Raw genomic sequence first — 13,243 nt, forward strand, 5'->3', positions numbered from 1 at the left:
TCAAATAAATTTAAATAATCAAATTAGCTTAAAAGTTGCTACAAATAAATCAGTTAACAATTTCTGCCAACCTATGCCTCCGAGTCTTTATTTCAGGTTTATTTAGGTTAAGTTAAGAATGTATATATATGACATGCTAAAGGTACACATAAGATGTTGGGATGTTTAGAGTAATGTAATGCCAGCACTTGACATGGAGTGAATTAAACATCCCCATCTGCGTGTCACACTGGGATGCATGTGACTCGGGGGTCCAATAAGGGCATGGGCATGGCTAGGTTGACTGATGATAATAGCAGGAAGAGGAGGAGACTTCCACTTCTTCCTGCAGAATTCCCCGCCCTCCCTTCCCTTTTGCTTATTGAGGGTGGTGGGTTTAATCGCGTTAGCTGATAGGCGGGAAAGAACGGCAGATTTAATCAATTAGCTCACACTACGTGTGTATGTTGATGTTTTAATGGCTCGTTTGCGGTGCACTCACCTCTCATTGGCTTAGGCCTTTCGTCATATCACCCGTGTCGGGGACAGCTACCCCACCCGGCTGGGTGGGTAGTCAATGTGTTAGGTAGAGTTGGATACCGCCTGTTTTTGACTTAGGCCAGTTACGTTAGAGTTGGGGTGGAGTTACATTAGTAGCCGTTCTTTCTTGGCCACCATTAATTAATTAATCAAATTAATTTAAATAATCAAATTAGCTTAAAAGTTGCTACAAATAAATCAGTTAACAATTTCTGCCAAACTATGCCTCTGAGTCTTCATTTCAGGTTTATTTAGGTTAAGTTAAGAATGTATATATATGACATGCTAAAGGTACACATAAAGGTACACATAAGATGTACATAAGATGTTTATGAGCCTTAGCCACATCCTTTCCTTAGTTCTCAGAATAAAAGAAACGTTTATAGTTCTGTGCATCTAAACTGCCTAAAGGTGCCCATACACGCAACGATTTTATGTGCTGTGCTTTTTGTACCATGCGATTTTGGCACTTGAAGTGGATGCGATGTGATGTACTGTACTTTGCGGGTGCAATGCAATGCGATTTTAGGCACTTTTTTAAAGTTAATAGGTACTATGGACATCGCATCGCATAGCATGTACTGATGAGATGCGATGCAATGAAGCACAAAAAGTACTGCCTACAGATACTTTTTGTGCTTTACAATATTGTACCTGCGGGGACGCACATCGCATCCCCGTAGGTTCACGGTGCAATTATCGCACATGCGATGCATTTTGTACTTTAAAAGTACAAAACTCATGCGATAATCGCAGCGTGTATGGGCACCTTAAGAAATGGGAAATCTGGAGGCAAAACAATAATAAAAATGGCTGAGGGCTGCGTAAGCTTGAGGCCACATAAGAGCCCTGACTTTTGGGTCATGTAGAGTTCAAATGAGAGGGAAATTCTAGTTTCAGTTTCAGGCCCAGTGATGGCCTGGTGACAGGCTAGGTGGGCCAATCAGGAGAATAATGGGTGTATACCAGGATAGGGGTATAAATAGCTTGAGTCAGGTGATCCCCTTCCTCTTGCCTTTTTGTAAGTGCTGGAGATCCTGCTGTCACAGTGAGTACAGTTCCTTTCTCTATACTGCACTATTAAATCCCTTGTGCAGCTCCCCTTTCAGTGTATCAGTGCTTGCAAGCATCATATCCTCTCTCCTCGGCGTTCAGCTTCTTACCATTTGGCTGATGCTACCCGTCCCCTTGCCACCGCCGGTTACCACTGGCCGCATGTGAGGGTGGTAGAGGTCACAGCTGGGCGTCCGCCGGTGGTTCCCTCTCCCCCTCTGTTCCCCTCTCCTCCACCCGTGATCGATTACAGTACTGCTGATGCATTGTTCTGCTTTCAGTGGGATAGGTTCAGGGAGTTGGTGCCGGGAGTTGGTGCTGGGGGGATGTGGCCGAGGGTTTACTGTGCCTGTCTTATATTTGGCAGATTATCGAGCCGGTATAGTGAGATTGGCCAGGAATGCTTTGGCGCCATCCATGCAGCACGATTATGAGGCGATAGTCCTTTCTTAGTAGGTATGGTCGGAAAGGTGAGTCTCTGGAAGACAGGTTGTGGAATTTGTGTGGGAGCATTATAAAGCTGGTAGATCATTTGCATGGGCAGGAGGATCCCACTCGATCCTTCGTGTTGGGGAAAGCGATGAAGGGATGGGTCAGGGCGAATCCGATACCTGTGGATTTGCGGCTGCCCATCGACTTGAAACTGCTGAGGGATTTTTTGGGGGCCCTGGAAAGTGTGGGTGAGTCGCCATATGAGTCCTCGCTGTTTCAATTGGCATTCAGTGTGGCCTTTTTTGGAGCATTTAGGGTGAGCAAATTAGTTGCCAGTAACAAGAGGTCGGCGGATACAGGGATCCTAGTGGGTAACGTCACCCTACGCGACAACAGTTTACTTTGTAAAATTGCGTGATCTAAGACAGATCAGGCGGGCAAAGGGCGGTGGGTGTCCTTGGTGGCACAGAGTGAGGAGGGAGTCTGCCCGGTAAGGTTGGCACATAAGTATTTGCGGGTCGGCCCTCCAAGGGGTGGCACTCAGTCACTGGTGCATGCCAACAGGGACCCCTCACAAAGTTCCAATTCACAGCAGTTCTAAGGTGTTGCTTGGTGTTCTTGGGTCTGTGGCCCGAGGATTATGGGACCCATTATTTTTGGATTGGGTTGGCTACACAGGCAGCAGCATCTCGCTCTTCTTCTCTGGCGATCCAGGCACTGGGGTGGTGGAAGTTGTACGCCTATAAGTCATATATTCGTTTGGATCATTTGTAGTTGCGCCTGTTGCGCCAACCCTAAAACAAATTTTACCTTCAGTTTTTTAATGACAGCGTTCAGAAATTGAGGGTGTGAAGGTTGCTTTTTCTTTTTCCTCCGAGGGGGCCTTAATTCAATTGGCAAACCTATGGTCCACGGGAGGTTTATTGAGTTTTCTCCTTCACATGGGTTGTTACAGTGGTTCAGTTTGATCTGTGGTGCATATACTGATGGTAAGGATTTTTCGGTACTTGTGTAGTTTCACGGCGACAGGGTAGCATCCCTGTCAGAATGAGTGTAGTGGTCCCGTGGCCAGCGTAGTTAAAAGTAGCGTAGTGTTTCCACGAGCATCCGTGTCAGAATCAGCGCAGCTTGGTGTTCCCGGGGCTTCCATGTCAGAGTTAGCGTACTGTTACCGTGGCCAGCATAGTCAGTCAGCAGTACGCAGTACATTGTATCAGTTATGGCTGCCGACAAATTAACCATTTTTAACCTGCCGCAGACAGAGGAGGAGTCCGTGAATTTCTTGCAGTTTCACCACTTTCTCCCTGAGACCAAGACATGTCTTAATAGCCATCCAATGCGACTCAATGTGAAGGAGCCTCAGACAGATGGAGAGCCTCTCCGCTGTGTGAGAGGTGCTCACTAGGCTCGCCAGGGACGCCGGGAATAGAGATGCAGCTCTATTCCCAGCAACAGTAAGGTGAGTAGCTGCCTCATGAGGACACTACGCTGACTACGCAGGGTTGCTGTGGAGTCATCACTATGCTAGGCAGCAGTTGGGCTACGCTGATAACGTAGCTTAGGCTGCTGCCGTGAAACTACACAAGTAAGGCAGCCGTTGGGCTTTGCTAATAACGTAGCTTCAAACGTAGCGTAAGCTGCCGCCCTGAAACTACACAAGTACCGATTCTTCTTTTTCAGTTGCTATGTATTCATCTGGACAAATATGGCTTATCGGCCATTCTTGCCGGGAAGGCATCCAATGGCTGGGCAATCCCGGGAGTACATAGGCGACAGGGTAGTCAGGTGGATAGGTGTAAGGGGTCTACGTTTGGAGGATTTCTTGCAGGTCCTATTTCAGCATGAGCGACGATGCGGTCGTCCTGCCTGGCTGGTCATTCACCTGGGCGGGAATGACATGGGACAAGTTAAGGGCATAGACCTATGATTATTAAGTCAGACTTGGTGGCCTTGCGGGCTCACTGACCAGATCAATGGGTTGTGTGGTTGGAAATCATCCCCCGTTTCCACTGGCAGGGGGGGGGGGCAGTGCAGGTCTCTGCCATTGAGAAAGCTCATAAGAAAGTTAACTTGGATGTCAGGTTGTTTGTGTGGGCCATAGGGGGTTGGTTGTAAAGCACCCCTTGTTGGTTCTCGGTAGCACCAGGTATTACAGGGAGGATGGGGTGCACCTTTCCCCTGTGGGAAATTGAATTTTTCTGGAGGATATTTTCTGGTTGTGGGCTTAAGACCACTTTCTGGAGTTTTTTCTTGGTTAGGATGGCAGCTGCGGTTTATAACTTTGTTGTGGCTGGAAGTCGCTACCAGCCAGCGGTCAAAGAAGGGCATAAGTGGTCATTGTGGGGTCACACTTTTCATAGGAGGGTGGGTGTGTCCTTCCCATGCGGGTGGACAAAGGGCGTTCCCATGCGCAGGGCAGGTAACAGGGTGCGTCAAAGGGGACACCTGTATCGGGCCTCAAGCTTTTTAGGGGCCCCAAGGTTCTGATACGCTAAGGGGCTGTAAGCATACCTGCTGCAGTGCAGTGCCGAGCAATGGTTTATAAAGGCACCCCTCTGGTTCCTGTAAGGGTACTTACTCTGACCCCCCTCTGGTATTAGTGTATATTAATTATGTTTCTTTTGTAACAATAAAACACATTCAATATGCAGTAATCTAAAAATGTTTTGCTCAAGAGGGTGGGGTTAAGGGGGGCCCGTCAGATATATCAGTGTACCGGGCCCCAAGATTTCTGTTGCCGGCCCTGCCCATGCGGGAGCTTCCATTTTCTCTGCCAGGTTAAAGGGTAGTGAGTTCCGCATGATGCAGGTTATGCAGGTAGGAGGCCGTGGTGAGCGCCTACTGGAGGCTTTGAGTTTTTTGTGATCAAGTTGACTGGGCTGGCGTTTGGTAGCGACTTGCTTTCTGCCATACTCCAATTTAGTTTAATATATTTATTTATTTATTACATTTTATTTAATATATTTACTACTGAAAAGTTCTACAAAGCATCTGATTATATTTATTTTGAAGAATGCATAGTTTTAAGTATATTAAACTCAGAAATGTCAAACATGTAACTTGACCTCAGAATGTATTGAATCTTCTTTATACTGTAACTTCAACTATAATATGCAAAGAGGAAACAGATCTTTTCCGCAGTGTAATGACTGCATGAGAACTACCCAAGTAACAATGAAACCAGAGCTGTGTTTACATGTGACTGGTAGTCACTTAAGGATGTTAAACGAAGTTGAATTGAATTATGTACAAATCAGCATTGTATCAAGATGTGTAATGAGCCTTGTAACTGTGGCTCTTGAAGTTGTTATTTCATCTATTAAGCTCTGTGATTTTTACAATTGGTGCTAATGTGATTGTATAATAGTTCAGTATGTGCAGTTCTATTTCAAACTGTAAATTAAAGTATTTTATTGCGCTCAAGAAATCATCGGCGAATGAGTCTGCTTATCCTCAAGGTTGGTGCTGATGATAGGGTTACAGGTCTCAAGCAATGTGTCCTACTGTATTTTTTAAATGAATTAGTTTACATTTTTTGATAGCAGATAGAGGAAACTCAGAGAGTAGAGAGAATTGAGCACACTCAAATGCAATGGCAGCACAATATTGCTTTTGGGAAGGAAAGAGCTTAGGAGGCTGCATCATTAGAATCTGAGAGCTTGGGCACCAGCAATGAGGTTCTTTTTTTTTCATCCACATTTCTCACAGCTGATGCTACATCACTCTCCCCAGGAAAGGGGGAAGGGGGGGGGGGGGGGTGAGGAGATATAAAATTTCAGCCAATCAGCTCCTAAGTGCCATGTTACAGGCTTTGTATGAAAAATGATTGTTATGAGCTTATTGGTTGGTTATCTCTCTACATTTGATTTATCTCCATAAATTAGCCAATATCCAGCTGAGTGCTGTCATTGGATGAGCTGTGAGGGGGTCAGTGTGAGGCATGAGAGGACGGGGGGGGGCTATATTATACATGTAGAGTGGACTTGATGATACAGCTTTGTAGATAACAATCAGAGAAAAAGATATGGAGTGATAATCAGACGCAATGGAGAGAGTGCAGGAAAAGCAAGGTCTACTTGATAGCATTTGCCTCAGCTCCCAGGCTAAAAGTTATCAGCCAGCCACTAGGTACAAACTGATTAAGATTTCTGGGAGATCTGTTGTTGAAAACCCTGATACTTGCTTGGCATAGTGAAAAGATTTACAAAGAGGGAATCCATAATATCTGTGTTTAGAAGAATATAAATCAGCTACCATACAAATTACTAAGTGGAAAGGGCAAGGTTCATTATACAACTAGTAAGTCTCGTCTGCCGATACAAGTGGAAATACTGTAGTACCATGCATCGCAATATGGCAGTGTGAAAGGTGGGATGAGTCAACGGAGTATGCAGCAACAGTTGAAATTGCTTAATTGATTGTTGTGAAATTTTATGTCAATGTACACCAGACTATACTAGACTGGGTAGATACATATTTCTATTTTAGTCTGCTGAGGCAATGAACACGCATAGAATTTACCATCAGTCCTGCCTCATCTATATTTAAACTCATCTCTGTTGCATTACAGAGATCAGGCATAACATCACTAGTCTATAACACACATATGTCTCTCTGGGTGGGAGATTACACATAAAGAAAATACAATAAATGGAGTGATTCATTACATTACAGGTGCACAAATTCTTATTGGTAATAAGAAGGTGTGGCCAGGGCCGGAGCAAAGCACCGGAGCACCCCAAGCGAGTCGGGGTGGGGGCGCCCCGGTGCTGGGGGGGGTGCCTGCTGCGCCATCTGGCAGGAGCGCGCAGGGGGTACCTGTGGCACTGTGTATAAAGCTGGCGTCATCGGCGTCCCTGCAGTGATTAAGGTGCTGGAGCGGGTAGGGGTGTCCGTGCTGCGGGGGTACCTGCGGCGCTGAGTATAAAGCGCTTCTGATTTTGAAAACACTGGCCACACGCTGATTGGCAAATGCCTAGAGCTGCCTAGTGGTGGTGTATGCCCTGGGTGTGGCTTATTAGATAGTGTCTATAAAGACAGTCAACAGGTAGACACCAAACAGTCAACAGAGTTAAAAGGTAGACATGTAAAAATGTCAACATGAATTTATCTAATTTTTTGGTGTCATTGTCGACACCTGTCAACATAGGCCACCAATTTGTGTAACGTGTAGCCTCACTTGCCATGTTTTGGGCCTGGAGCCCCACTTCACTTGGCAGACTTTACCATTCTCAATTGTAGTAAATGTGCATGGTATGAGTAAAGTAGTATATGAGGTATGAAAAGTGCCAAAAAATGAAAAAATTCAGATACATTTATGTCAACCTTTTCATGTTGACCTTTTCTGCATATCGACATATTGCATGTTGACCTTTTGACCCTGTTGACCTATTGCCTGTCGACCTTTTGGACCTTTTGGTCGGCTGCTTTACTAGGGGGGAGGAAGGGCTTACCTCTGGGTCCAGGAGGACCTGAACTAAGGTAAGCCAGAGGGAGGGGGACAGGGGGGTCGGCGGGTTTGCGGTGGAGGCATCAGGCAGTGAAACTAAGCCCACAGGCTTCTATAGGGTATCGCCACTCAAAGGTGGCGATACCCTTCAATGCGGTAACGTGGCTGCGGGTTCTAATACATAGGAAAATGTGGTAAAACAGGGGTTTTCCCCTTAGTACATCCCGCCCCATTTAGAGACACCCTGATGAACTGCTGATGATGACAATCGGCAGCTGCTTATATTTGGATGGCCCCCTATAAGGGTCCAAATTGTAATATCAATTACCTATTGCAAATGGTTGGTAAGAAAAACATGTAATATACAAGTGACAATAATATACACAGTAGGAGGGATATAGATTAGGCCAGCCAAACATAAGCACAGTGACATCTCTGGGTGTGGTAAAGGGTACCGACAGTCAGGATCCTGACAGTCATTAGCCCGACGCCGGGATCCCGACTGCCCGGACTCAGACAGCATGGTGAGGGCAACAAAGCCCATTGTGGGCATGGTGGCTCATTACACTCGCCACCTATTCTATTCTCCCTCTTTGGGGGTCGTGGACCCCCATGAGGGAGAATAGCCGGTGGCCGTCGGGCAACCGTTTGTCGGAGTTTTGACAGTCGGGATCCCGACTGCTAGGAACGCGTCAGGCACCCGACAACTCTAGCTCTCCTGATTCCTCTCCCAGGGGGAGATTCTCTAAGCAAAAAATGTGGTAAAAACCCTGTTATCGGGGTTTTTACCGCATTTTGGGATGCTGTTAGCATCCCCCGCCAGGTTACCACGGCGGGGGGCATCGCCAGAAAAATCTGGCGAAGCCCCATAGAAGCCAATGGGCTTACAACATATGCGATAATTATAAATGCGATGGGCGGCGAAGGGGGGCGGAGATTCTTAGAGAATCTCCCACCCAGAGTGTAAGTAGCACCAAGACTTCTGCTATTATTGCATTTAAAAAGATAGATGTATTTTATGGTTGTTTAGGTTGTCTTTGATCCACTACAAGAAAACAACATACAAGCTATGAATAGTACTATTAGTTTGAATCTAATATACTCCAGTAGTTTAAAGTTAATATACAGTACGCAACCCATACATACTGTACCAACAAAAACCATTCCTGAAGGGATAAAATCCTTACTACCTGTACTTTCCTCTTAATTTATGATTGGAATCAGTCCAGGTAGTGAGCATTTTGTTCCTCCTGGAATGGGTCATGTTGGGAGGTTTTATTCCCCCTTTATCCAGGTCCCACTGTCTTCAGTGCCCTGGGCACCCCCTTAATACAGCCCTGATTTGGACTTTAGCAGTTCATAATGTTCCCAATTGATAAGAGGAAGACAACAGCTGTCTATATTTAATGTATTGTTTTTTTTTTTTTAAACCTGCATTTTACCTCATAAATGTGTTATACAGTATATCATAATAGTATTATAGTTTTATCTATAAATTGGGTAATGTGACATTAGAATGTTCTACATACAGTACACTGGATTTTAAGGTATAACATTTGACCCAGTGCTCGGCTCATAAATTGTGCTCACTATTCCTCGCCACGCTAGATAGACGGACATGGGAGTAAACCCATTACTTGGCACCCTAATAAAGTTCAACAATCAGAAGCAGTGTACCACTCTCTTGACAAGCGCTTCTGGGGCATTATAAATATAAAAATCAAGTCAGCTTTATAGGGCTGAAATATCTCTACATGGGCTGCAGCAGTCTCTAAATGTGAATTGCTCACCACTCAAATCTCACTTGAATATATTTATATGCAAAAAGTCTACTTTTCTTATTTTAAGCATGGTGTTACTGTCCCGCAGGATTTAGGGGACAGGACACCCCTAGACACAACAATAATCATGTTTACATTTTTACTAAGGAGGAGGGCTTACAGGGCCAGTCTGCTTTTGTCCCGTGCGTCAATTATTCAATCATAATAGTGAATGGTTATTGGGTAATGTCACTGACCAATGAATACAAGTGCTGCCCCTAGCAAGTGGTAACTCTAGGCTTGATCCTTAAGTGTCTTATGGGGAATTCACCACAGGTTCTCTGGTGCCTTTTCACAAACCTGGACTGGAAGATTCCTGAAACACTGCAGAATTAGGTTCCTGCTGGGTGTTGATGGGAAACTGTAGGTGAGGAGGTCTAATATATGTATTCTTCATACACAAAAAAACTAACATTAGAGGTGCTAGATTGCTGGGTTGTGGAGCAGTACAGGCTACACAGAGTTACTGGATGTCAGAATACAGAAGAACTGAAGCAGTCACACAGGTAGCACTAGAATTCAGCAGAACTCAGCATACAAGGAGGCAGGGGCGGATTGGCCCACCGGGAAACCGGGCTATTTCCCAGTGGGCCGGCACATTTCAGCCATGTAGCGGCCGCTCCCCCCCCTGGCTGGGCCGCGGACCACCCGACCGCCATCTCCACGGTTAGCGGCCGCGGCCACAGCACTTTTGCCCACAACTAAGATGGCCGCAAGTGCGGCAGTAGAAACTCATGGCGAGCGCTGACTGTGCATGCGCCGGAATGCGCCATGACGTCATAGCGCCGGCGCGTCCTCATCTTGCGTGCCGCTTCGGCACTTAAACTGTTCAGAGGACGGGCCGGGCAGTCCAGTGACGCGGCAAACAGGAGGGGGAGGATCTCTATGCAGGAGGAGGACACTGGCTCAAGTCGGAGTCAGGACCTGCGGAGAGAGATTAAGTGAGTAGGTATACTAATACTGCGCTCACATTATTGCCAATGACTGTATCTGAAGTATTTTTCAGGCGCTGCTAAGCCCTTTTGGTTCAGATACAAAATTGTTGGGTGGGCTTGAGCCTCAACAGTTTTGCATCTGAACCAAAAGGCCTTTAGCGCTGCTTCAGCCTGTATGCTTTGATTGTTTGGAATGATAAGAAGAGCCAGAGGTTAATAAAGATAAAATGGGTATTGCATGTATAGCAGAATAAAGTTGAAAGATACAGTTTACAGTAAGATACAGTTTAGTTCATAATTTGGAGGTGTGGGTCATGTGTAACATGGGGACTTGTATCCTCATCTAGGATACGTACCATTAGTCCCCATGTTCCACACCTCCAAATTATGAACTAAAAATATTAACCATCACTGTAAACTGTAACTTTCAACTTTATTCTGCAAAACATGCAACACCCATTCCATCTTTATTAACCTCTTCTTCTCATTTCAAACAATCAAAGCAGAGCATACAGGTAGCGGCGGCGCTCCATTGACTGACTGGTGCAGGCAGGCTGGTGTGCAGGGCCCCCAGGGGTATCCAGAGGTTTCAATATGGGTGTGAGTCGGCACTGGCTGGTATAATTGTTGATAATTATAAACGTACATATAAGTATTTGACCAACGTTATTACCGCTCAAACGAAAAAAATGAAAGGCGGTGTCCGGTTGGTGGTGCTCCCAAAAAAGTTCAGCAAACAAAACTGAAAAAATATTTTGTCACGAGGATGACAAAAGGGAGAACATAAGGGTTTTTGGGGCACACTTGTATAATGAAATGGTTTAAATGTTTTAAAATATAACTTTTATTAACGAACTTGTACTAAAATATAAGTACGCATGACACATAGTAATAATAATAATAAATGACAATACAAGAAATGACCATACTGCAAATAAGATAATGGTCACACAAATTTGGTCACAACAAATTGCTCACGAAGATGAGCTATTGGAGGCGAAAATAAATAAGATTTGGCACACTAGATGAGAGAAAATGTGAGGACTGGTGGCGTGGGTTAAATAACTTAGAACAAATTCGCCTGTCCAGTTTCTCACTAGCGTGTGTTTTTCATGCGTGACACATGAACTCTATGTAATGGCCTGAGTATTATAATTAGTCAGAATCTTGACGCTTTGAATACTTAGGGTGTAGGAGGAGAGTGGTCCAGATATAGAGAGATGGTTTGCTCCTTGACCAGGTAATTTCCGCAATCTGGTGCATTACAGCTCCTGGTATTCCCCGTTGGTCACCCTCACGGGTACTAACCTGGCCAATCACTGCTTAGCTTCTGAGTTCGGGATGGGAATCAGGCGTGCCAGTGATGTATGGCCGTAAAAGCCCCCAAGGATGTGATCATACTAAGGTCATCAGAAGACTTATGTGTGCTTCTGCTTTTTGATACGAATACCACCTGATCCTCTGTTGCCAATGGTATTGCAGGGAGATCAGGGATATCCGCAGCAAATGAGAGAGCAGCGTAGACAGAGAAGATGAAGATAAGACTGTGGGTGTCGTGGAATCCCCCTTCTGCTATTAACCATCTGTCACCTGGACATCGAATGGTGATTGAGAGTGATAGGGATATCACAGTGACTCCAACAGAATGGAGGGAAAAAGAGTTTTTGGGAGGAATGTACCCAAGTCTCCAAAATGGAGTAGTGTAACTGATCTCAGTATTGGTGTCACTGAGGGCCAGAATACACCCAAGGGAAAAATATTTTACAAGTACAGATGCATGAAAAACAGAATATACATGCAAGTGAATGTCAGTACAATTGTTCGGGAGGTGTGGCATGCAGGTTGGTTAAATACTGTCATAGTACAGATAGAGTCTATCTGTTGCCCGGGGTGGGTGAGAATCTGGTTGCTTTTGGTGTGGGAAAGTACCGCCAATGATAACAACAACACAGAGTCCCCAGGTACAAAGCACATGCAATGCAAAAAGCGCATAGGTTATGAATGATCAGTTGTTCAATGTTTCACTAGTTAGAATAGCGCTTGTTGCACATGAGAAAAACGCCTGTTATGCAGGTAATTGGTACAGGTGTCTATCTAAATTGCTGGTATAAACACAAATGAAAAAATACCCAGATATATGATACCTGTGGTGCAACACGCAATAAGTATTTTTAGATCAGTATAATGCAGAGCAAATATACATTACATGCAGTACACAATGCGATTGGTTTCAAGCTGATTGGCTAATCTGTGATGTCTCAGATCGTGAATAAGCTTACTTCTCCCTATACATGTTTATAACACAGGTGGCAGATATAGGTAACGATGTCCCAATTGGCTATGCCGCCTGTGTGTACACATCAAAAAGCAAATAAAAATAATTGCTCTTGCTGACAGATGAAAGAAAGAGTTATACACCTGCTGACCAGTGAAGTTATGGTACAGATAAAAGGTATAGGGAAAAAAAGAGCTGAGGGTACAGTAGCTGGATTCCTCTGAATTACTAGATGAGCATTCAGAGAAAAAAAAATATCTTAAGGCAAGGCTCAGTATTGGATAAACAATTGGCTATTACACAATGTTATTGTGTGAGATCGCAGCATGGAGAGCAGGCGGGGAGACTTTCACTGTCACCGGCATCCGCTCAGTGGCGTGTCAGCACTCGCCGCGATCAGCAGATCGTGGCTGCTGTTTGACCCACCACTGCTGTGGCAGGGAGCCGGGGTGAAGTGCTGTCTCCACCCGATGTCTGCTGCGGTACCTGGTATTGCACGGGCGGGCTGCGTGGACCGGAATTCTTCCTCTCCGGTCGTGTAGCGTCCAGGCTAGGGTTGGGGGCGTGTCAGGGGCGTCGAGACACGTGTTTCGCCTATTGGCTTGTTCACAGTGACGCGTACTGGTGTCGCTGTGGACCTCTCTTAAGTAGAACTCACCGGCCAATCGGCAGTGAGTATACTGGTATTCCCCGGGAGGAGTGGCTGTTCCTCCAATTACTAACATGGTCTTATTGCTGCTATGTCAAAAACGTTACGATT

General features: G+C 45.3%; 1 pseudogene; it reads right to left on the minus strand.

The window, feature by feature from the left end:
- Nucleotides 1–11,467: 11,467 nt before the first annotated feature.
- LOC146061929 (5S ribosomal RNA) lies at nt 11,468–11,587 on the minus strand (annotated as a pseudogene).
- Nucleotides 11,588–13,243: the final 1,656 nt, after the last annotated feature.

Source organism: Crinia signifera, chromosome 2, assembly GCF_055691185.1.
Source record: "Crinia signifera chromosome 2, ASM5569118v1, whole genome shotgun sequence".
In the NCBI taxonomy this organism is placed as follows: Eukaryota; Metazoa; Chordata; class Amphibia; order Anura; family Myobatrachidae; genus Crinia; species Crinia signifera.